The 22,536-nt window shown below is 43.4% G+C and overlaps 1 protein-coding gene, 1 non-coding gene and 1 pseudogene across 2 annotated transcripts in view; 2 read left to right on the top strand and 1 right to left on the bottom strand.

The window, feature by feature from the left end:
• The window catches only part of STK32B (serine/threonine kinase 32B), a 417,658-nt gene that overhangs the window by 29,209 nt on the left and 365,913 nt on the right, over positions 1–22,536 (top strand). The window lies entirely within an intron of this gene.
• On the bottom strand, positions 1,545–1,682 carry LOC119927895. The gene has a single exon (XR_005450861.1). It is a non-coding gene; the product is annotated as a small nucleolar RNA SNORA7 (small nucleolar RNA).
• On the top strand, positions 12,463–12,559 carry LOC119928030 (annotated as a pseudogene).

The following is a 22,536-nucleotide window of genomic DNA, read 5'->3' as shown; positions in this document are numbered from 1 at the left end:
GGGGATTAAGACTGTGGGTCATGGACTGTGTCCAACTAGATTAGCTTGAAACTACCTGGGTGCCTGGCACATTGTAAGTGCTTAACACATACCATGAAAAAAAGACAAAACCCTGCCCGCAAGGGATGCAGCATGGCGGGATGCAGCGTGGCCTAGTGGAACCAACACAGATCTTGGAGTCAGGGGTTCTGGGTTCTAATCCTAGCTCTGCTATTTGCTGTGAGACCTTGGGTAAATCACTTAACTACTCTGTACCTCACTTACCTCAACTGTATAAATAGGTATTAAACACTGCTGCCTCCTGCTTAGACTGTGAACCCCTTTTGGGACAGAGACTCTGTCCAACCTGATTCTCATATTTACCCCAGGGCTTAGTACAATGCCTGGCAAACGGTAAGCCATTAACAAGTACCATTAAAGACTGAAAGTTTTTTCTGGGCAGGAAACATGTCTACTAACTTCGTTCTATTGTAGTCTCCCACGCACCCAGTACCATATTCTCCACACAGTAATTCCTCAGCAAACTGATGAAGATTAAATAAAAAGGTACAGGTTAAGGTTCCCGGGAGATCTCACCATCATCTCTTTCTCTCTCCTATTTTCTTCTCCCTTGCACACTCCCCCTTTTAATAATAATAATAATGTTGGTATTTGTTAAGCGCTTACTCTGTACCTAGCACTGTTCTAAGCACTGGGGTAGATTCATGGTAACCAGGTTGTCCTGACTGTGGGGCTCACAATCTTCAACCCCATTTTACAGATGAGGTACCTGAGACACAGAGAAGTTAAGTGACTTGCCCAAGGTCACACAGCAGACAAGTGGCAAAGCGGCATTAGAACGCACGACCTCTGAATCCCAAGCCTGGGCTTTTTCCACTAAGCCATGCAGCTTCTCATTCTCTTTAGTCATTCAATCAATCAATCAATGTTTTTACTGAACACCTTATCTTACCTTGTGCTTTCGAGTCATCTCCAACCCAACGCGACGCCATGAACACATCTCTCCAAGAACGCCCCACCTCCATTTGCAATCGTTCTGGTAGTGGATACAGAGAGCTCTCTTGGTAAAAATAAGGAAGTGGTTTACCATTGCCCCCTTCCACATGGTAAACTTGAGTCTGCGCCCCCGACTCTCTTCTATGCCGCTGCTGCCCAGCATGGGTGAGTTTTTCATTCAGTCATTCAATTGTATTTATTGAGCGCTTACTGTGTGCAGAGCACTGTACTAAGCGCTTGGGAAGTACAAGATGGCAACATATAGAGATGGTCCCTACCCAACAGTGGGCTCACAGTCTAGAAGGGGAAGACAGAGAACAAAACAAAACATATTAACAACATAAAATAAATAGAATAAATATGTACAAATAAAATAGAGTAATAAATACGTACAAACATATACACATATGCACAGGTGCTGTGGGGAGGGGAAGGAGGTAAGGCAGGGGATGGGGAGGGGGAGGAGGGGGAGAGGAAGGAGGGGGCTCAGTTTGGGAAGGCCTCCTGGAGGAGGTGAGCTCTCAGTAGGGCTTTGAAGGGAAGTTTTGACTTGTAGCAGACTGTTTTCCACTCACTAGCCACTGGCCAAGCTAGGAATGGAATGGGTGGGCCTCGGCTTCACTCTCCCTCCTGCAGTCGAGACTGGTAGAGGACTGGAAACTCTCCAGGTGCCACCCTGAGAGGCAAATTGAACACCTACTGCATACCAAACACAGGGAACCTCAATCTAATGGAGACAGGAATACACAAGTTGTTTACAAATAGCAGAGTATAAAGAAGGTAATAGTACAATTACTCATTCATTCATTTCATTCAATCGTATTTATTGAACACTTACTGTGTGCAGAGCACTGGACTAAGCACTTGAATTATTGACATCAGTATAAATAACCGAATGAGCAGCATGGCCTAGCAGAGACTGTAGGCCTTTGTCTGGGAGTCAAAGGATCTGGTTTCTAATCCTGACTCTGCCATTGGTCTGCTGTGTAACCTTGAGCAAGTCATTTCACTTCTCTGTCCCTCAGTTATCTGTAAAATGGGGATTAAGACTGTGAGCCCTATGTGGGATATGGACTGTATTCCATATCTGTATCTGCCTGTCATCTAAAACTCAATATGTCCAAGACTGAGCTACTTATCTTCCCTCCCAAACCCTGTCCTCTTCCTTTCATTCATTCAATCATATTTATTGAGTGCTTACTGTGTGCAGAGCACTGTACTAAGAGCTTGGGAAGTACGAGTTGGCAACATATAGAGACGGTCCCTACCCAACAGCGGGCTCACAGTCTAGAAGACTGTGACACTTCCTGACTCTTCCTGACTTTCCCATCACTGTAGATGGCACTACCATCCTTCCCGTCTCACAAGCCCGCAACCTTGGTGTCATCCTCAACTCTGCTCTCTCATTCACCCCATGCATCCAATCCATCACCAAAACCTTCTGGTCTCATCTCCACAATATCACCAAGAACTGCCCTTTCCTCTCCATCCAAACCACTACCTCACTGGTTCAATCTCTCATCCTTTCCCGACTGGATTACTGCATCAGCCTCCTCTCTGATCTCCCATCCTCCTGTATCTCCCCGCTTCAGTCTATACTTCACTTTGTTGCCCGGATTAGCTTTCTGTAGAAACACTCTGGGCATGTCACTCCCCTGCTCAAAAATCTCCAGGGGTTGCCTGTCAACCTACGAATCAAGCAAAAACTCCTCACTCTCGGCTTCAAGGCTGTCCATCACCTCGCCCCCTCCTACTTCACCTCCCTTCTGTCCTTCTCCAGCCCATCCCGCACCCTCCACTCCTCTGCCACCACTAACCTCCTCACTGGGCCTTATTCTCACCTGTCCCACCATCAACCCCCGACCCACATCCTCCCCCTGGCCTGGAATGCCCTCCCTCCGCACATCCGCCAAGCTAGCTCTCTTCCTCCCTTCAAAGCCCTACTGAGAGTTCACCTCCTCCAGGAGGCCTTCCCAGACTGAGCCCCCTTTTTCCTCTCCTCCTCCCCATCACCCTCCCACCCTACCTTATTCCCCTCCCCACAGCACATGTTTATATTTGTAGAGATTTATTACTTTATTTATTTTACTTGTACATATTTACTACTCTATTAATGATGTGCATATAGCTATAATTCTATTTATTTTGATGGCTTTGACACCTGTCTACATGTTTTGTTTTGTTGTCTGTCTCCCCTTTCTGGACTGTGAGCCCGTTGTTGTGTAGGGACCATCTCTATATGTTGCTGACTTGTACTTCCCAAGTGTTTAGTACAGTGTTCTGCACGCAGTAAGCAGTCAATAAATACAATTGAATGAATGAATGAATGAACAAATTAGCTTGTATCTACCCCAGAGCTTAGAACAGTGCTTGGCGCTTAGTAAGCACTCAACAAATATCATAATTATTGTTATTACCCCAGTGCTTAGTATGGTGCCTGACACATGGTAAGCATTAATAAATACCACAAAAAATTACTTATGGCTCTTCACTTCCCTGTGCCTCAATTTCCTCATCTGTAAAAGGAGTATCAAATACTCGTTCTCCCTCTGGTTCATACTGTGAGCCCCATGTGGGACAGGGACTGTGTCTGATCTGATAAGCTTGTATTTACCCCAGCTCTCCAATCAGCACTTGACATAGAGTAAGTGCTTAACGATTATTAAGTGCTAACAAATCATTTCCGATTTTTTTAAATAGCATTTATTAAGCACTTACTATGTGCCAAGCACTGTTCTAAGAGCTGGGGAGGTTTCAAGGTGAACAGGTTGTGCCAAGTGGGGCTCACAGTCTTAATCCCCGTTTTACAAATGAGGTAACTGAGGCACAGAGAAGGTAAGTGACTTGCCCAAAGTCACGCAGCTGACAAGTGGTGGAGCCGGGATTTGAACCCATGACCTTTGACTCCAAAGCCCAGGCTCTTTACACTGAGCCATGCTGCTTCTCTATTCCTAGCGACTCTATGGATAGACTTTCCCCAGAACTTCCTGTCCTCTGCCATAATCCGCAACCTTTCTAACTGTTCTTCTGTTATCATTGTTATGGTCTCTATCCATCTAGCCACCGATCTGCCTCTTCCACGTTTTATCTGGACTTTTCCTAGCATTAAGTGTCTTGTCCAAAAATTAGTCCTCCTGATTATTTGCCCAAAATATGTTAATCTAAGTCGAGTCAACTGCCCTTCCAAAGACCACTTTGGTTTAATTTGCTCTAAAATCCATTTGTTAGCCTTTCGGGCAGTCCATGGTATTCTCAAAAGCCTTCTCCAACACCACATTTCAAAACAATCGATGTTCCTTCTTATCCTGTTTTTTCATTGCCCAGCTGTCAGATCCATACATTGTCACTGGAAACATCATAATAGCTATCATTCTGAAAAATAAGAAAATACACAATTAAATAGATGCCCAGTCTCCAAATGCACTTTGCTTCCCTCAACCTAGATTCATTGATTGTGATCCACTTGAGGGAAGGTTGTGTGCCTAATTCCCACCCGTTTTCTCTTTCCCAAGGCTCAATACAGTGCTCTGCACATGGCAAGCATATAGTAATTACTATTAATGCTACATATTTGTTACTAAGCATGGTATCAATATATACGCACCAAGAGTTTGATGTTGGTTTGATGTGGTTTGATGTTGGTTTGATGCGGCTTGGAGTGTTGGGAATTATTTTGGAAAAGTAAAGTGTCTGCAGGTTTTTGAAGCATAAGAGAGTTGTGGCTTGGAGAATTGGAAGGAGAGGGGAGTTCCAGATGTTGGGGGTGAGGGTGGAGTCGTATGGGTAATGTATTGGAGATTGGTGATGAGAGAGAGACAGAAGATTCATTCTTTCATTCAGTCATATTTACTGAGCACTTAAGCGCTTGGAAGAGTACAATATAACAATGAATGGATGCACTCCCTCCCTACAACGTGAGTTATGAAAAAGAGAGTAAAAGGTGGACAGCTTTGAAATCAGCCAGTGGTATTTACCCAGAAAGGCTCTGGGCATATCACTCCCCTCCTCAAAAATCTCCAGTGGCTACCAATCAATCTGCGCATCAGGCAGAAACTCCTCACCCTGGGCTTCAAGGCTGTCCATCACCTCGCCCCCTCCTACCTCACCTCCCTTCTCTCCTTCTACAGCCCAGTCCACACCCTCTGCTCCTCCACCGCTGATCTCCTCACCGTACCTCGCTCTCGCCTGTCCCGCCATCGACCCGCGGCCCACGTCATCCCCCGGGCCTGGAATGCCCTCCCTCTGCCCATCCGCCAAGCTAGCTCTCTTCCTCCCTTCAAGGCCCTGCTGAGAGCTCACCTCCTCCAGGAGGCCTTCCCAGACTGAGCCCCTTCCTTCCTCTCCCCCTCGTCCCCCTCTCCATCCCCCCATCTTACCTCCTTCCCTTCCCCACAGCACCTGTATATATATATATATGTTTGTACGTATTTTTTACTCTATTTATTTATTTTATTTGTACATATCTATTCTATTTATTTTATTTTGTTAGTATGTTTGGTTTTGTTCTCTGTCTCCCCCTTTTAGACTGTGAGCCCACTGTTGGGTAGGGACTGTCTCTATATGTTGCCAATTTGTACTTCCCAAGCGCTTAGTACAGTGCTCTGCACATAGAAAGCGCTCAATAAATGTGATTGATGATGATGAACTGTGCAGATCATGGTACTAAGCACTTGGGAAAGTGCAATACAGTGGAGTTGGTAGACTTGATCCTTGCCCACAAAGAACTTACAGTCTGCAGGGGGGAAGCACCAGTAACAGAGTTTTAGCTTGGTGTTGAGTGACATGGGGAGCCAATGGAGGTTTTGGAGGAGTGGAGAGACATGCGAGAAACAGCTTGGCATAGTGGTTAGAGCATGGGCTGGGGAGTAAGAAGGTCAAGGGTTCTAATCCTGTCCACCACTTGTCTGCTGTGTGGCCTTGGCCAAATCACTTCCCTTCTCTGTGCCTCAGTTACCACATCTGTAAAATGGGATTTAAGACTGTAAGCCCCATGTGGGACAGGTACTGTATCCAACACGATTTGCTTGTATCTACCCCAGTGGTTGGCTTGGCACATAGTAAGTGCTTAACAAATATGTCAATTATTATTATTATTATTATTTCACTTTGTGCCTCAGTTACCTCATCTGTAAAATGGGGATTGAGACTGTGAGCCCACTGTGGGACAGGTTCTGTGTCCAAACTGATTTGCTTGTATCCACCCCAGTGGTTAGTACAGTGCCTGGCTCATACTAAGCACTTAACAAACACTGCAATTATTAATATTATTATAATTACTTGACTTTGTGCCTCAGTTACCTCATCTGTCAAATGTGGATTGAGACTGTGAGCCCAGTGTGGGACAGGGACTGTGTCCAACCCGATTTCTTTGTATCCAACCCAGCGCTTAGTACAGTGCCTGGAGCATAGCAGATGTTTAACAAATATCATTATTATGTGCCAGGAGATGCTTCAAAAAACGATGCAGACAGCGTGTGCAGAAAAGACTCAAGTGGGGAGAGAGTTGAGGCTGAGGGAGTCCAGCAAGGAGGATGATCTGGTAAAATGGAGAGTTTGAACCAGGGTTGGTGACTGATTCTTGTCTTAAGAAGTCGACCAATTTTCTTGTGCTCATATAACCAGACTTTATGCAGATAGAAGTGGCTTTTTTATTTCTACTCTGAAGATGGGGTCATCAAAATGTTCCAGACACTAGAGAAATTATACCTAGCTCAAATCAGCACTATCAATTCGACTTCAACACACCCAGGATTTTCAGAACATCACAAAATCTTAGGGCCATCAATATGCCATAGAGAGAAACTGAAACTGTCCTAGCTGTCATATTCTTAGAAATTTCCAAAGAAGGATAGTCAGTAACCTCTTTTGTCAATGTAGTTCGATCTCTCGCAAACCCTCCTGTCAGGAGTTCTCAGTAATGTCTAAACTAAATCACTTGGACTTCAGATTACCCTCCTCATTTTTATCCTGTCTAGAATTCCTGTTTCTCACCTCATAAATCTTGTTGTGGATGTCAATTATGTTGATGATCCATTTTCTGCAAATGCAAGGATTTTAGCTTAGTGAGAGGCATCTTTACCTGTAACTTATAAGCTTCATCAGTAAACTGTGCCTCCCAGTTACTGATCTTTCTCTTTGTTTAGTTTTTTGACAGATACCTGGGAATCCATCTCCTCCCCCTAACCCCAACAGCATAAGAAACACTGCATCATCAGTTTTTTCTATCCTTTCTTAAGTTAGGAGAAAAAAGCTACCCAATTTCCAGGCTTATTGTGCACGGAATCGTATGGTATTCTAAAACATCACACACTCTTTCTCTCACCAATAGATGGTATTTATTGAGCACTTACTATGTGTGGAGTACAGTTCTGAGGACTTGGGAGAGTATACTACAACAGAATTAGCAGACACATTCCCTGCCCACAAGGAGCTTAGAGTTTAGCTTACATTTACCGACTTACAAAGTACTCAGATATCTGGGGCTAGAGTATAAAAGAATGCCTTTTAAATACTTTCATTTGTTTTAATGGCATTCGTTAAGTGCTTATTATGTGCCAGGCACTGTACTAAGCACTGGAGTAGATACAAGCTAATCAGGTTGGACACATTCCTTGTCCCACATGGGGCTCACAGTCTTAATCTCCATTTTACAGATGAGAAATTGAGACACAGAGGAAGTGAAGTGACTTGCTCAAGGTCATACAGCATACAAGCACTTCCCAAGTGCTTAATACAGTGCTCTGCACACAGTAAGTGCTCAATAAATACAATTGAATGAATGAATGAAAGTGTTGGAACCGATATTAATACCCAGGTCTGTACTCTATCCACAGTACCGTGCTGCTTGGGTGAGTACAATACAACCAAGTTGATAAATATGATGGAGAAGCAGCATGGCTTAATGGAAAAAGCACGGGTTTAGGAGTCAGAGGTCATGGGTTCTAATCTCGGCTCTGCCACTTATCAGCTATATGCCAGTCGCTTAACTTCTCTGTGCCTCAGTTACCTCATCTGTAAAATGGGGATTAAGACTGTGAGGCCCACATGGGGCAACCTGATTACCTTGTATCTACCCCAGCACTTAGAACAGTGCTTGGCACATAAAAAGTGCTTAATAAATACCATCATTATTATTAAGCACTTAATACAGTGCTCTGCATACAGTAAGTGCTCAATAAATGTGATTGAATGAATACCTGCCCACAAAGATCTTACCATTGTGGGCAGGGAATGTGTCTGTTTATTGTTGCATTGTACTCTGCCAAGCACTTAGTACAGTGCTCTGCAAACAGTAAATGCTCAATAAATATAATTGATTAGAGAGGGAGGTAGACATTAAAATGAATTACAGATAGGAGAAATGGTAGGTTATCGGAATATGTACATGAGTGCTCTAGGGATAAGTGGGGTGAGTCATTCAAAGGCTAAAAAGGCAGATCCAAATGCATAGGTGATGAAGAAGGGAGAGCAAGTAGACTGTAAGCTCATTGTGGGCAGGGAATGTGTCTGTGTATTGTTCTATTACTCTACTACTCTCCCAAATATTTGCATTTATTGTTGTACTGTACTCTTCCAAGCACACAGTATGGTACTCTGCATACAGTAAGCGCTCAATAAATACAATTGAATGAATAAATGGGGAGACAGACACATTGAAATAAATTACAGATATGACATGAGTGCAGTGGGTTGGATATCCAGAGCTCAAAGGGTACAGATTCAAGTGCATAGGTAACACAGACGGGAGAGGAAGGCCTCATATAGGAGATGAGATTTTAATAAGGAGAGTGGTGGTCATATAGAATAATAATAATTATGGTACTTGGTCATTCACTCATTCAATCGTATTTATTGAGCGCTTACTGTGTGCAGAATAATGTACTAAGCGCTTGGGAAGTACAAGTTGGCAACATATAGAGACGGTCCCTACCCAACAGTGGGCTTACAGTCTAGAAGGGGGAGACAGAGAACAAAACAAGTCATATTAACAAAATAAAATAATTAGATTAGATATGTACAAATAAAATAAATAAATAGAGTAATAAATACGTACAAACATATATACATATATACAGGTGCTGTGGGGAGGGGAAGGAGGTAAGGTGGGGGGATGGGGAGGGGGAGGAGGAGGAGATGAAGGAGGGGGCTCAGTCTGGAAATGCCTCCTAAGGTCTTGTTAAGCACTTACTATTTGCCAAGCACTGTTCTAAGCACTGGAGTAGATGCAAGTTAGTCCGATTGGACAAAGTCTCTGTCCCACACAAGGCTCCCACTCTTAATTCCCATTTTACAGATGAGGTAACTGAGGCCTAGAGAAGTGAAGTGATTGGCCCGAGGTCACACAGCAGACATATGGCAGAGCCAGAATTAGAACCCCTGAACTTCTGACACTCAGGCCCGGGCTCTATCCATTAAGACATGCTGTGTCTGCTAAGAGAAGCAGCTTGGCTTAATGGAAAGAGTAAGAGCTTGGGAGTCAGAGGGCATGGGTTCTAATCCCGGCTCTGCCACCGATCAGCTGTGTGACTTTGGGCAAGTCACCTGACTTCTCTGTGCCACAGTTACCTCATCTGTAAAATGGGGATGAAGACTGTGAGCCCCATGTGGGACAACCTGATAACCTTGTATTTACCCCAGTGCTTAGAACAGTGCTTGGCACATAGTAAGCACTTAACAAATACCATCGTTATTATTATTATTATATAATGATAATTGTCATGTTTAAGTGCTTACTCTGTGACATGCACTGTACTGAATACTGGGGTAGATACTAGATAATTAGAACCCATTTGGTGCTCACAGTCTAAGCAGGAGGTAGAATAGGTATTGAATCACCATTCTGTAGATGGGGAAGCTGAGTACAGAGGTTAACTGATTTGCCCAATGTCAGGAAGCAAGTGGAGCCAGATTAGAATCCAGGTCCTCAGATTCCCAGGCCCATGCTCTTTCTTCTAGGTTCTGCTGCTCCTCTTTCTAAAGGGGGGCAGGATGTCCCAAGTCAGAGGGAAGGCAAGGGGTAGGTGATGAGATGGACAAGCTCGAAATTCAAGGAACAGGTTGGCATTAGAGGAACAAAGTATGCAGTCTGGGTTGTAGTATGAAATCAGTGTGGTATAATAGCAGGGGACAAGTTGGTTGAGTGATTTAAGGTTGATAGTGAAGAGTTTCTGTTTGAGGCAGAGATGGATGAACAACCATTGGAGTTCTTGAGGAGAGGGGGAATATGAACTCAGCCTTTTCGTAGAAAAATGATCCTGGTAGTCAAGTGAAGTAAGGACTGGAATGGAGAGAGACAGAAGGCTGGGAGGTCAGAGAGGCGACTGATGCAGTCATCCAGGTGGGTTAGGGCGAGTGCTTGGATTAACAGAATAGCAGTTTGGATGGAAAAGAAATGATTGATTTTAGCAATGTTGTGAAGGAAGGACTGACAGGATTTGGTGACAGATTTAACATATGGGGTGAATGAGAGAAATGAGTCAAGGCTAATGCCAAGATTACATGCTTGGGAGACTGGGAGGATAGCGATGTTTTCTAGGGTGATCAGAAAGACAGGGTGGACAGGATTGTATGGGAAGATGAGGAGTTCTGCTTTGACTGGGAAAAGTTTGAGATGGTTGCAGAGCATCCAAAAAGAGATTGCTGAAAGCAGGGGAAATGTGAGACTGCTGAGAAAGAGAGAGCTCAGTGTTGGAGAGGTAGAATTGGGAATCATCTATGTAGAGTTGAAGCTGTAGGAGGGGATGTTTTCCAAAGGAATGGGTGTAGATGGGGAAGAGAATGGGACTCAGAACAGAGCCTTGAAGGATTCTTACAGTTAGCTGGTGGGAGGCAGAGGAGGAGTCTGTGAAAGACTCAGAGAAGGAGCAGTTAGAGAGGAAGGAGCAGAACTGAAGGAGGAGAGTTTCAGTGAACCAGAAGTTGGATAATGTGATAAGGAGAAGAGGGTGGTCCACAAGGTTGAAGGCAGCAGAGAAGCCTAGGAGGATTAGATGAAGAAGACATTTGATCTGTCAAGAAGAAAGTCAGTGACCTTAGGGAGGTTAGTTTCTATTGGGGTGAAGGGAATGGAATGCAGATTGGAGGGAGTCTAGGAGATGATTGAAGGAGTGGAAGCAGAGGCAGAAGAAGTTGTATGCAATTTGCTCAAGGATTTTAGAGGGGAATGGTAGGAGAGAGATGGAGTGATAATTGGAGGGAGCTCTGGAGTCAAAGGAGGGGTTTTTTTTAGGATAGGGGATACACGAGCATGTTTAAAAGCAGTGGGGAAGAAGCCACTGGAAAGTGAATGGTTGAAGATTCATTCAATCATAGTTATTAAGCACTTACTGTATGCGGAGCACTGTACTAAGTGCTTGGGAAAGTATAATACAACAATAACCAGTGACAATCCCTTCCCACAGTGAGCTCACGGTCTGGGCGGCAGGGAGACAGACATCAATGCAAATAATTAAATTACAGATATATGGCAGTCAGAGAGGGAATGAGGGAGAGGGCAAGTTTTTGATAAAGTGCAAAGGGATGGGGTCAGAGGGGGTGGAAAGGGTCAGGTGGAAGAGGTGGATTTTAACTGGAGGCGGGAGATCTCCTCTTGAATTCTGCTAGAAAAGAGGGAGAGTCAAAGAGGAGAGAGGGACTCGAGAGGAGCCGGGAAGATTTTAGGGAGATCACACCTCACAGTTTCAAGTTTATCGATAATCAAATGCCATCGAGTCAATAAAATATGTGGCCAGGTCTTCAGGGGGATGAGGGATCAGGAGGGTGGAGGGGGGAGTTAAACATCTGGAAGAGCTGGTAGGGACAAAATGTATGGGGATAAATAAGATGGAGAAGTATCATTGTGGCGGCGAAGGCAGAACTAAATTGAATTTGAGATGGATGAGGTCAGCCTGGTGTCTGAATTTCTGCCAGCTGCGATCTACAGCTCGAACACAGGAACAGAGGACGTGTGCTGTGGAGGTGATCCAGGGCTGGGGGCTAGTGGTATGAAATCAGCAGAGGAACAGTGGAGTGAAGGTTTTGAGTTCAGTGGAGAGGGCAGCATTGAGGGTGTCAATCCATGCCTTAAGAGAAGGTAGTTTGGGTGTGGTGACCAAATGGGGTGTGATGACTTTAGAAAATAGGAGGGGGTCTAAACATCAGAGTTGTCTGTGAGGGAACAGGACAGATTTGAGGGGAGGCGGTGCATGAGAGTGAAGGTGAGGTTGTCAGAGAAGTTAAAGAGTCGGGGAGGGTGGAAGTAGTAGAGTGACTACAGATGAAGAGATTAAGCATGTGTTCAAGGGGAAGCAGCACGGCCTAGTGGATAGAGTGGAGGCCTGGGACTCAGAAGGACCTGGGTTCTAATCCCACACTTGCCACTTGTCTGCTATGGGACCTGGGTCCAATCACTTCACTTCTAGGTGCTTCAGTTACCTCATCTTTAAAATGGGCATTAAGACTCTGAGCCCCACAATAATCTCCCTTCAAAGCCCTACTGAGAGCTCACCTTGGAATGATACAGAGAAGATTAGCATGGCCCCTGTGCAAGGATGACACGCAAATTCATGAAGCATTCCATATTTTTGGCCTGGAATGCCCTCCCTCCGCACATCCGCCAAGCTAGCTCTCTTGCTCCTTTCAAGGCCCTACTGAGAGCTCACCTCCTCCAGGAGGCCTTCCCACACTGAGCCCCCTCCTTCCTCTCCCCCTCCTCCCTCTCCCCATCCCCCTTGCCTTACCTCCTTCCTCTCCCCACAGCACCTGTATATATGTTTGTACGTATTCATCACTCTATTTGTACAAATTTATTCTATTTATTTTATTTTGTTAATATGTTTTGTTTTGTTTTCTGTCTCCCCCTTCTAGACTGTGAGCCTGCTGTTGGGTAGGGACCATCTCTATATGTTGCCAGCTTGTACTTCCCAAGCGCTTAGTACAGTGCTCTGCACACAGTAAGCACTGAATAAATATGATTGAGTGAATGAATGATTGAATGATAATAATAATTATGGTATTTTTAAACATTTACTATGTGCCAGGCATATAATCCCACATAAGACTCACAGTGTTAATCCCCAATTTACAGTTAAGGAAACTGTGGCACTGGGCCCGTATCCAAACTGATTAGCTCGTTTCTGCCTCAGAGAAGCAGCGTGGCTCAGTGGAAAGAGCACGGGCTTGGGAGTCAGAGGTCATAGGGTCTAATCCCGGCTCTCCCACATGTCTGCTGTGTGATTTTGAGCAAGTCTCTTAACTTCTCTGAGCCTCAGTTACTTCATCTGTAAAATGGGAATTAAGACTGTGAGCCCCACATGGAACGTGATCACCTTGTATCCCCCCAGCACTTAGAACAGTGCTTTGCACATAGTAAGCGCTTAACAAATGCCATTATTATTATTATCACTACCCTTGCACATAGTAAGCACTTAACAAATGCCATTATTATTATTATTATTATTATTATTATTATTATTATTATCATTACCCCAGTGCTTAGAACAGTGTCCAGCACATAGTAAGTGCTTAACAAATGCCATAAAAATAAAGTTAGTGAGTGAGGTGGAGCAGTAGGTCAATAGAGTTGAAGAGTGGAAGAAGGTGTCAGTAAAATTCACACAGATATTGCATTCTTGGTCCTATTGTCTCAGGACTGGGGATGGGTCGCCAATCCCAACAGGAGATCATCATCATCAAATGCTGTCGAGTCATTTCCGATCCATAGCAACTCCATGGGCATATTTTTCCAGAACATCGTATCTTTCCTCTTCTGTAGTCATTCTGATGTGCAGAATCATAGTTTTCTTGTTAAAAAAATATGGAAGTAGTTTACCATTGTCTTCTCCCACGCAGTAAAACCTTACCTCTGCCGTTGTCTTTGATCAAAATGATCAACATTTTGATCACTTGATCATTCACCTTTGACTCTTTCCCATGCTGCTGCTGCCCAGCACAGGTGAATCAACTTTGTCTGATTCATTCATTCAATTCAATCGTATTTATTGAGCGCTTACTGTGTGCAGAGCACTGTACTAATGCTTTGGCTTAGGCCTTTCCACTAAGGATAACCCTGCTGAGAGAATGTATCTCAGTAGCATAGCTCTAAGCTTCATTGGCATATGCAAACTCTTCTGCCACGGTATGAGTTGACTCATAGGAGAGTGATAGGAGATGCTGACCAAGATACTGACCATCACCATCATCATTACAGCATCCTACCTGGGTTTATTTTAGTTACAAGATCAGACAATTTCTTAAGGCAAGTGCTTTACTGATTTAGTACTGAATAAGTAAAAATTAATAAAGAGTTTGGCAAAAGGTTAAAGAAAGCACGCTTTCCACGAAAGCCTGCAGAGCCAAAATATTTTAAATATTTTACCTAGTGTAATCTGCCAAGCAACGGGAGAATTTTAAACACAGATTGTGATTTGTTTTCTGATAATTTAACCACAGGCAAAGAATGCTAAGCTACTTTTTTGTGCCTTCGGCAAGAGGAAGGAGTGAAAGGAAGGATGTTTTCTGATAAAGAAGGAACAGAATGCAGGAGGCTGAACCTCCAGGGAGCTCCTGTAAATCAATCAATCAATTGTATTGATTGAACACTTACTGTGTGCTGAACACTTTATTCAGAGCTTGGAAGAGTACAATATAACAGTTAGTAAGCATGTTCTTTGACCGCGCAGAGCTTGCTGTCAAGAGAGGGAGACAGATGTTAATATAACTATGGGTATATTCCTAAGTGATGTATGAGATAAGATGAGATGATGACGATGGAGGGGGGATGAGAATGATGAAGGGAGAAATGTGAGAAATCATCTCTATAGGGGCCAAGAAAGAATGTGGAGAAGGAAAACTTGTGTCTATTGGGATTCAAATCCCGGCAAAGAGCAAGAAGGAAAGAAGGGGCAGGACTGAATAAGGAGAAGAAGGGAGAAACAGGCAATCACTACACCATGCTACTTCCAATAATAATAATAATGGTATATGTGAAGTGCTTAATATATGCCAGACTCTGCATTAAGCACTGGGGTGCATACAAGGAAATCAGGTTAGATACATGGGTTACCCAGACTTAATACCCATTTTACAGATGCGGTAACTGAGACCCAGAGAATTCACTGTGTGACTTGCCCAGGTCACACAGCAGACAAGTGGCAGAGCTGGGATTAGAACCCACAATCTTAGAACCCACTGCCAGGTCTGTGCTCTATCCACTAAGCCATGCAGTTTCTAAACCCTGTGATCTCTAGTGATTTTTTTTTTTTTTTGGATCAGATCAAAGGCTTTTTACTGTGACTCTTCCTTTACCTTTGCAATGATCAATACTGAAATATTTCTCTTTATCAATCAGTGGTATTTATTGAGTGCTTACTGTAGAGAAGCAGCGTGGCTCAGTGGAAAGAGCCCGGGCTTGGGAGTCAGAGGTCATGGGTTCTAATCCTGGCTCTGCCACTTATCACCTGTGTGACTTTGGGCAAGTCACTTCACTTCTCTGGGCCTCAGTTACCTCAATTGTAAAATGGGGATTGAGATTGTGAGCCTCACGTAGGACAACTTGATTACCTTGTATCCCCCCCAGTGCTTAGAACAGTCCTTTGCACATAGTAAGTGCTTAACAAATACCATAAAAAAAGCATTGTACTAAGCTCTTGGGAGACTACAATAGTTCAGACATGTTCCTGCCCATCCCTCTCTCTCTCCCTCTTCCCCCAGTTCTTTTCTTATGGTATTTGTTAAGCACTTATTATATGTAAAGCACTGTTCTAAGCACTGGGGTAGATACAAGTTAATTATTTTGGACACAGTCCCTATCTCATATAGGTCTCACAGTTTTAGGAAGGAGAACAGGTATTTAATCCCCCTTTTGCAGTTGAGAAAACTGAGGCACAAACACCAAGCAACTGACAAAACCAGCTTCAGAACCCAAGTCCTCTGTCTCCCAGCCCTTGCTCTTTCCACGAGGCCACACTGCTTCTCATTCTGGGATCATTCTTTCAGCATATCCATCAATGGTGGGATGATAAAATACATTAGAGTCAATTAGGGGGTACATAGGGTTTATGTTGAATCATCTAAACACCAAGATTGAATTATTTCAAAGGAAATCTAAAAGACAATAGACAGAACTTGGAAGACTTGGACCAAGCCAAAGATTCTCCAAAATGTCCCTATTACCTTTCCCAGAAAGACAATCTTCCTTTCTTAAAGAAATTGATATTGGCATTTTTGTGTGGGAGATCTAGATCAAATCCTCCATCCTTTCATTCATTTGTTTAATCGCATTTATTGAGCTCTTACCATGTGCAAAGCACTAAACTAAGCGCTTGGGGGAGGACAATCCTTTACCAGCTGTGAATCCATCTCCTAGATGATTGGCTTCCATTTATTCGTCACCCGGCCAGAGGTGTGAATAAACTGAGCACCTCAGTTTGTTGAAATTTAGTCAGAGGAGACGACTCGTTTCCTGCTACCAGTGAGGCAGACAGTCTGAGCTCCAACTGCGTTAGAAAACTCCTTACGCCTTGGAAATGTGAATTCTGTCTGGGGATACAGATGACTTAAATTCCCTTAGCTGTCTCTCTCATGCAGCAGTTTCTCTGAGTGAGACTTGGTGAGAGTAATGTACGAGACGGAGAAAGACTTCATCCATCAGAGTCAGAACACGAGTTTTGAAAAAGGTCTTTGATGAATTCGGAGCAATCTAAAGAGGGACACCTGTCCTCTCCAGATAGACCTCTATTTACACGACCTATGAAAGTATCTGATTTGTTTCAGTGTCAGTAGAGGCTTTAGGGAGCATTTATATCTATGTCTTACATAATAGATACTATTGTTTTGATCACTCGTGTCTGTGTCTGTTTTTGCTTTGTGGTCTCTAAAGTCTGTATGAATTGAACATAGATGTGAAAGGAATCCACTCTCTGTCAGAAATTCCCATGCCTATAAACTACAGAAGATGCACAAGACAGGATTTGCATTGCACTGAATGCTGAAAATGGTTTGTGTGACTGTTGATACATTGCATAGCCAGAAATGTGTCTACCAGCTCTCTTCTTTTCCCAAATGCTTAGTACAGTGCTCCACACACAGTAAGCGCTCAGTAAATACAATTGATTGAAGCAACATGGCTCAGTGGAAAGAGCTCGGGCTTGGGAGCCACAGGTCATGGGTTCTAATCCCAGCTCTGCCACTTGTCAGCTGTGTGACTTTGGGCAAGTCACTTAACTTCTCTGTGCCTCAGTTACCTCATCTGTAAAATGGGGATTAAGACTGTGAGTCCCATGTGAGACAACCTCATCACCTTGTATCCCCCCCAGCCCTTAGAACAATGCTTCTCACATAGTAAGCACTTAACAAATGCCATTATTATTATCATGATTATTATGATTCCAATGCCCTCTCTTCTATGCTCTATGTACAGTACATCTGAGTCTCCCTAACCTGCCTAACACTATAAAGAGTCATATCATGATAGTGTACATTTTAAACTGATATGAGTAGAAATGATGTGAAGCTAAGCATATGCATATCTCTTTAGTATCTGAGCATGCAATGGGAATCTTTCAGTAGGCTCATAATAATAATAATAATAATATTTAATAATAATAATGATGATGGTATTTGTTGAGTACTTACTGTGTGCCAAGCACTGTACTAAGTGCTGGGGTGGATACAAGCAAATCAGGTTGGACACAGTCCCTGTTCCACATGGGGCTCACAGTCTTAATGTCCATTTTACAGATGAGGTAATTGAGGCACAGAGAAGTGAAGTGAGTTTCCCAAGGTCACACATCAGAAAAGTGGCAGAGCCGGGATTAGAACCCATGACCTTCTGACTCCCGGGCCCATGCTCTATCCATTATGCCCTACTGCTTCTCACAGATAACTAGCACTGTACCCTTATTTCTGTGAGACAGAGTAAGGTGACATTAACACAAGTGCAGTGGAGAGAGAACAGGACTGGGAATCAGGAAATCCGGGTTCTAATCTTGGTTCTCTCACTTGTCCGCTGCGTGACCTTAGTCAAGTCACTTAACCTCAAACTTGACATGTCCAAAACGGACCTCCTTATCTTCCCACCCAAACACTGTCCTTCCCCAGGCTTTCCCATTACCATAGAAAAAACCACTATCCCCCACCAACTCACAAGCCCATAACCTTGCCATTAAATATGACTGATTGCCAGATGGATCATTCTTGAATCCTCTCTGTTATTCAATCTCCATATTCTGTCTGCCACCAGTCCTATAGACTGTTAGCTCATTGTGGGCAGGGAATGTGTCTGCTTATCATTATATTGTATGCTCCCAAGCATTTAGTGTAGTGCTCTGCACACAGTAAGTGCTCAATAAATATGATTGGCCAAATCCTGGCAGTTCTGCTTTCTCAACATCTTTGTGTTACATTATATCAAGCGCTTAGTATAGTGTTCTGCCCACAGGAAGTGCTCAATAAATGCCCCTGAACTAAGATCTGTACGCTTTGGGCACTTAATTGCACTTGGATCTGTACCCTCTGTACCTTTTGGGCAATTGTTATTCACCCCACCCTCAGCTCCACAGCACTCATAGTAAAGTGTTCTGCAAAAACACTCAATAATAATCAGTAATTACCACTGATTGATTACCACTACTTGATAGACAGTGCTCTGCACCCAGAAAGCACTCAGAAAATACTACTGATTGATTGAGGATGGGAATATTATGGAGAAGAGAAATCCACAGAGAGCTCCCAACCTAATGTAGCCATTAATTTGAACATTATTTTCATATGAAGCAACATGACCTAGAGGATAGAGCACAGGCCTGGAAAGGTCATGGGTTCTAATCCTTACTCTGCCACTTGTCACTTTGTGACCTTGAGCAAGTCATTTCACTTCTCTGTGCCTCAGTTAGCCTCATCCACAAAATGGGGCTTAAGACTGAGAGCCCCATATGGGATAGGGACTGTGTCCAACCCAATTTGCTTGTATTTCCCCCAGCGCTATGTACAGTGCCGGTCATATAGTAAGCTCTTAAATACCAGAATTATTATATAAAAGCATGTGATTTCAGTACCTTGGAGAGGAGAACAGAAAATACCATCTCAGGACATCTCAGGACAATTGTGGCCTTTGATATGGATATTGATGACATCCGCAATGCCATTTTCAAATGCAGAGGGCTCTATTTATGAAAATATACATCCTTTCATAGGAACAGAAGTGACAATGAGCTACAAAAGTTTTTCAGGAGAGTTGTGAGACCCAAACCAGTGATGCCTGATTGGGTGTACAGTGACCTATGTGGTCCTCGTCCAATGGATGCCCTACATTCATTCATTAATTCATTTAATTGTATTTATTGAGCACTTAATGTGTGCAGAGTACTGTACTAAGCACTTGGGAGAGTACAATACAACAATAAACAGATACAATCCCTGCCCACAATGATCTTACAGTCTAGAGGGAACAGATGGACATCTTGCCTCTGGTAATTATTGTTGGAGGGTGTGTCTCTGCAGCCACAAGATCAGGAATAATGAGGATTTTAATCCCGGTTAGGAAAGAATACTTGACTACCATTATTATTGTAATTCTTTTAAGTGCACTATGTACTATCCAATTCAATTCAGTCGCATTTATTGAGCACTTACTGTGTGCAGAGCACTGTACTTGTGAAGCAGCGTGGCTCAGTGGAAAGAGCCCTGGCTTTGGAGTCAGAGGTCATGGGTTCAAATCCCGGCTCCGCCAATGGTCAGCTGTGTGACTTTGGGCAAATCACTTAACTTCTCTGTGCCTCAGTTCCCTCATCTGTAAAATGGGGATTAAGACTGTGATCCCCCCATGGGACTACCTGATCACCTTGTAACCTCTCCAGCGCTTAGAACAGTGCTGTGCACATAGTAAGCACTTAATAAATGCCATTATTATTATCATTATTATTATTATTATTATTTGGAAAGTACAATTCATCAGCAGAGACAATCCCTACCCAACAGTGGACTCACAGTCTAGAAGGGGAGAGACAGACAACAAAACAAAACAATTGGGCAGGCATCAATAGCATCAAAATAGATAAATAGAATAGATATATACATCATTAATAAAATAAATAGAACGATAAATATGTACATATATACACAAATACCGCGGGTGGGGGGTAGAGCCGAGGGAGGGAGTAGGGGCAATGGGGAGGGGAGGAGGAGCACATTGAAAGCACTCTTTTTTAATGTATTGATTGAGCACTTACTATGTGCCTGGCACTCTGAGATAGCTCTGATGTAGATGCAAGTTTATTCTTCCATCACATTCCTAAAGACATTTTCCAAAGGATACTTCCACATCTCCTCTGTGTTGCTTGTTTTTCAAGGAAGACTTGATCATCATCCGCCAAGCTAGCTCTCTTCCTCCCTTCAAGGCCCTGCTGAGAGCTCACCTCCTCCAGGAGGCCTTCCCAGACTGAGGCCCTTCCTTCCTCTCCGCCTCGTCCCCCTCTCCATCCCCCCATCTTACCTCCTTCCCTTCCCCACAACACCTGTATATATGTATATATGTTTGTACATATTTTTTACTCTATTTATTTGTTTTATTTGTACATATCTATTCTATTTATTTTATTTTGTTAGTATGTTTGGTTTTGTTCTCTGTCTCCCCCTTTTAGACTGTGAGCCCACTGTTGGGTAGGGACTGTCTCTATATGTTGCCAATTTGTACTTCCCAAGCGCTTAGTACAGTGCTCTGCACATAGTAAGCGCTCAATAAATACAATTGATGATGATGATGATTGTGAGAGTCAAGGAAGTCTACTGAGTGAAGCCTAGGGGAAAATCCCCAAGTGATATCCAAGATAGGATATTCTGGTTTGGTTTGGTTTTGTTCTTTCATTTGTTAAGCACTTACTATGCTCCAGGCACTGTTCTAAGCACTGGAGTAGATACAAGACAATTAGATTGGACCCAATCCATGTCTCACGTGGGGCATACAGTGGCTGAGTGGAAAGAGCATGGGCTTGGGAGTCAGAGGTCATGGGTTCTAATCCTGGCTCTGCTACTTTTTTTTTAATGGCATTTGTTAAGCACTTACTATGTGCCAAGCACTGTTCTAAGCACTGGGGGGATACAAGGTAATCAGGTTGTCCCATGTGGGGCTCACAGTCTTCATCCCTGTTTGACAGATGAGGTAACTGAGGCCCAGAGAAGTTAAGTGACTTGCCCAAGGTCACACAGCTAAGTGACGGAGCCGGGATTTGAACCCATAACCTCTGACTCCCAAGCCCATGCTCTTTCCACCGAGCCATGCCGCTTCTCAGCTGTGTGATTTAGGGCAAGTCATTTAACTTCTCTGTGCCTCAGTTACCTCATATGTAAAATGTGGATTAAGACTTTGAGCCCCACGTGGGGCAACTTGTATCTATCCCAGATCTCAGAACAGTGCTTAGCACATAGTAAGCGCTTAACAAATGACATCATTATTCTGAGAAGCAGCATAGCTTCAGAGAAAGAGCACAGGCTTGGGAGTCAGAGGACATGTGTTCTAATCCAGGCTCTGCCACTTATTTTCTCTGTGACCTTGGGCAAGCTACTTCACTTCTCTGTGCCTCAGTTCCTTCATCTGTAAAATGGGGATTAAGACTTTGAGCCCCATGTGGGACAACCTGATTCCCTTGTATCTACCCCAGTGCTTAGAACAGTGCTTGGCATATAGTAAGGGCTTAACAAATACCATTATTGCTATTATTAATAATAATCCTCATTTTACAGATGAGGTAACTGAGGTCCAGAGAAGTGAAATGACTTTCCCAAGATCACACAGCAAACAAGTGGCAGAGATGGAATTAGAACTCAGGTCCAGACCTGAGCTCTGTCAAATAGGCCATGTTGCTTCCCTTCAGAAGGTTGTTTTGAGTTTTACTGCAAAATCTTCAGAACTCTTAATTTTGTTTGCTTCTAAGTCTCTACAAGTTATTTTCGCTTTCTCTTGAAATAGATCTATCTTATTATTATCTATCTTTTTGATTGGTCTGGAAACAAATGTACAGAAGTAAACATTTCATGTGAAAATAGAGCCCTAAAAATTCTGGTTGTGAGGGAGAAGTTTCTCTCTTCAGTTGACTGTGCTATAATCCTTCTTTATTTCAATTATAGATTGTATCTATATTTTTCTCTTCCTTCACTGAACTTTCTCTATCACTGATCTATTGATGCCAGTGTAGCTCTTTAGTTTGGTTGTTCAGGACTTTTTTTGAATTCTTGGACAATTGTCCATTAAGGTAACTGCATTACTTTGACCGCATTATTTGGGTTACAGTTTCACTCATTTATTCATTCATTCCTTCAGTTGTATTTACTGTTTGTGGAGTACTGAGAAGCAGTACTTGAAAAGCAGCGTGGCTCAGTGGAAAGAGCACGGGCTTTGGAGTCAGAGGTCATGAGTTTGAATCCCGCCTCCACCACTTGTCTGCTGTGTGACCCTGGACAAGTCATGTAACTTCTCTGAGCCTCAGTTACCTCATCTGTAAAATGGGGATTAAGACTGTGAGCCCCACATGGGACAACCTGATCACCTTGTATTCCCCCCCTCAGTGC

Source organism: Tachyglossus aculeatus, chromosome 4 (genome assembly GCF_015852505.1).
Source record: "Tachyglossus aculeatus isolate mTacAcu1 chromosome 4, mTacAcu1.pri, whole genome shotgun sequence".
Lineage (NCBI taxonomy): Eukaryota > Metazoa > Chordata > Mammalia > Monotremata > Tachyglossidae > Tachyglossus > Tachyglossus aculeatus.
Note: the sequence above shows the minus strand (reverse complement) of the source record. Positions and strands in the feature narration are given on the sequence as shown.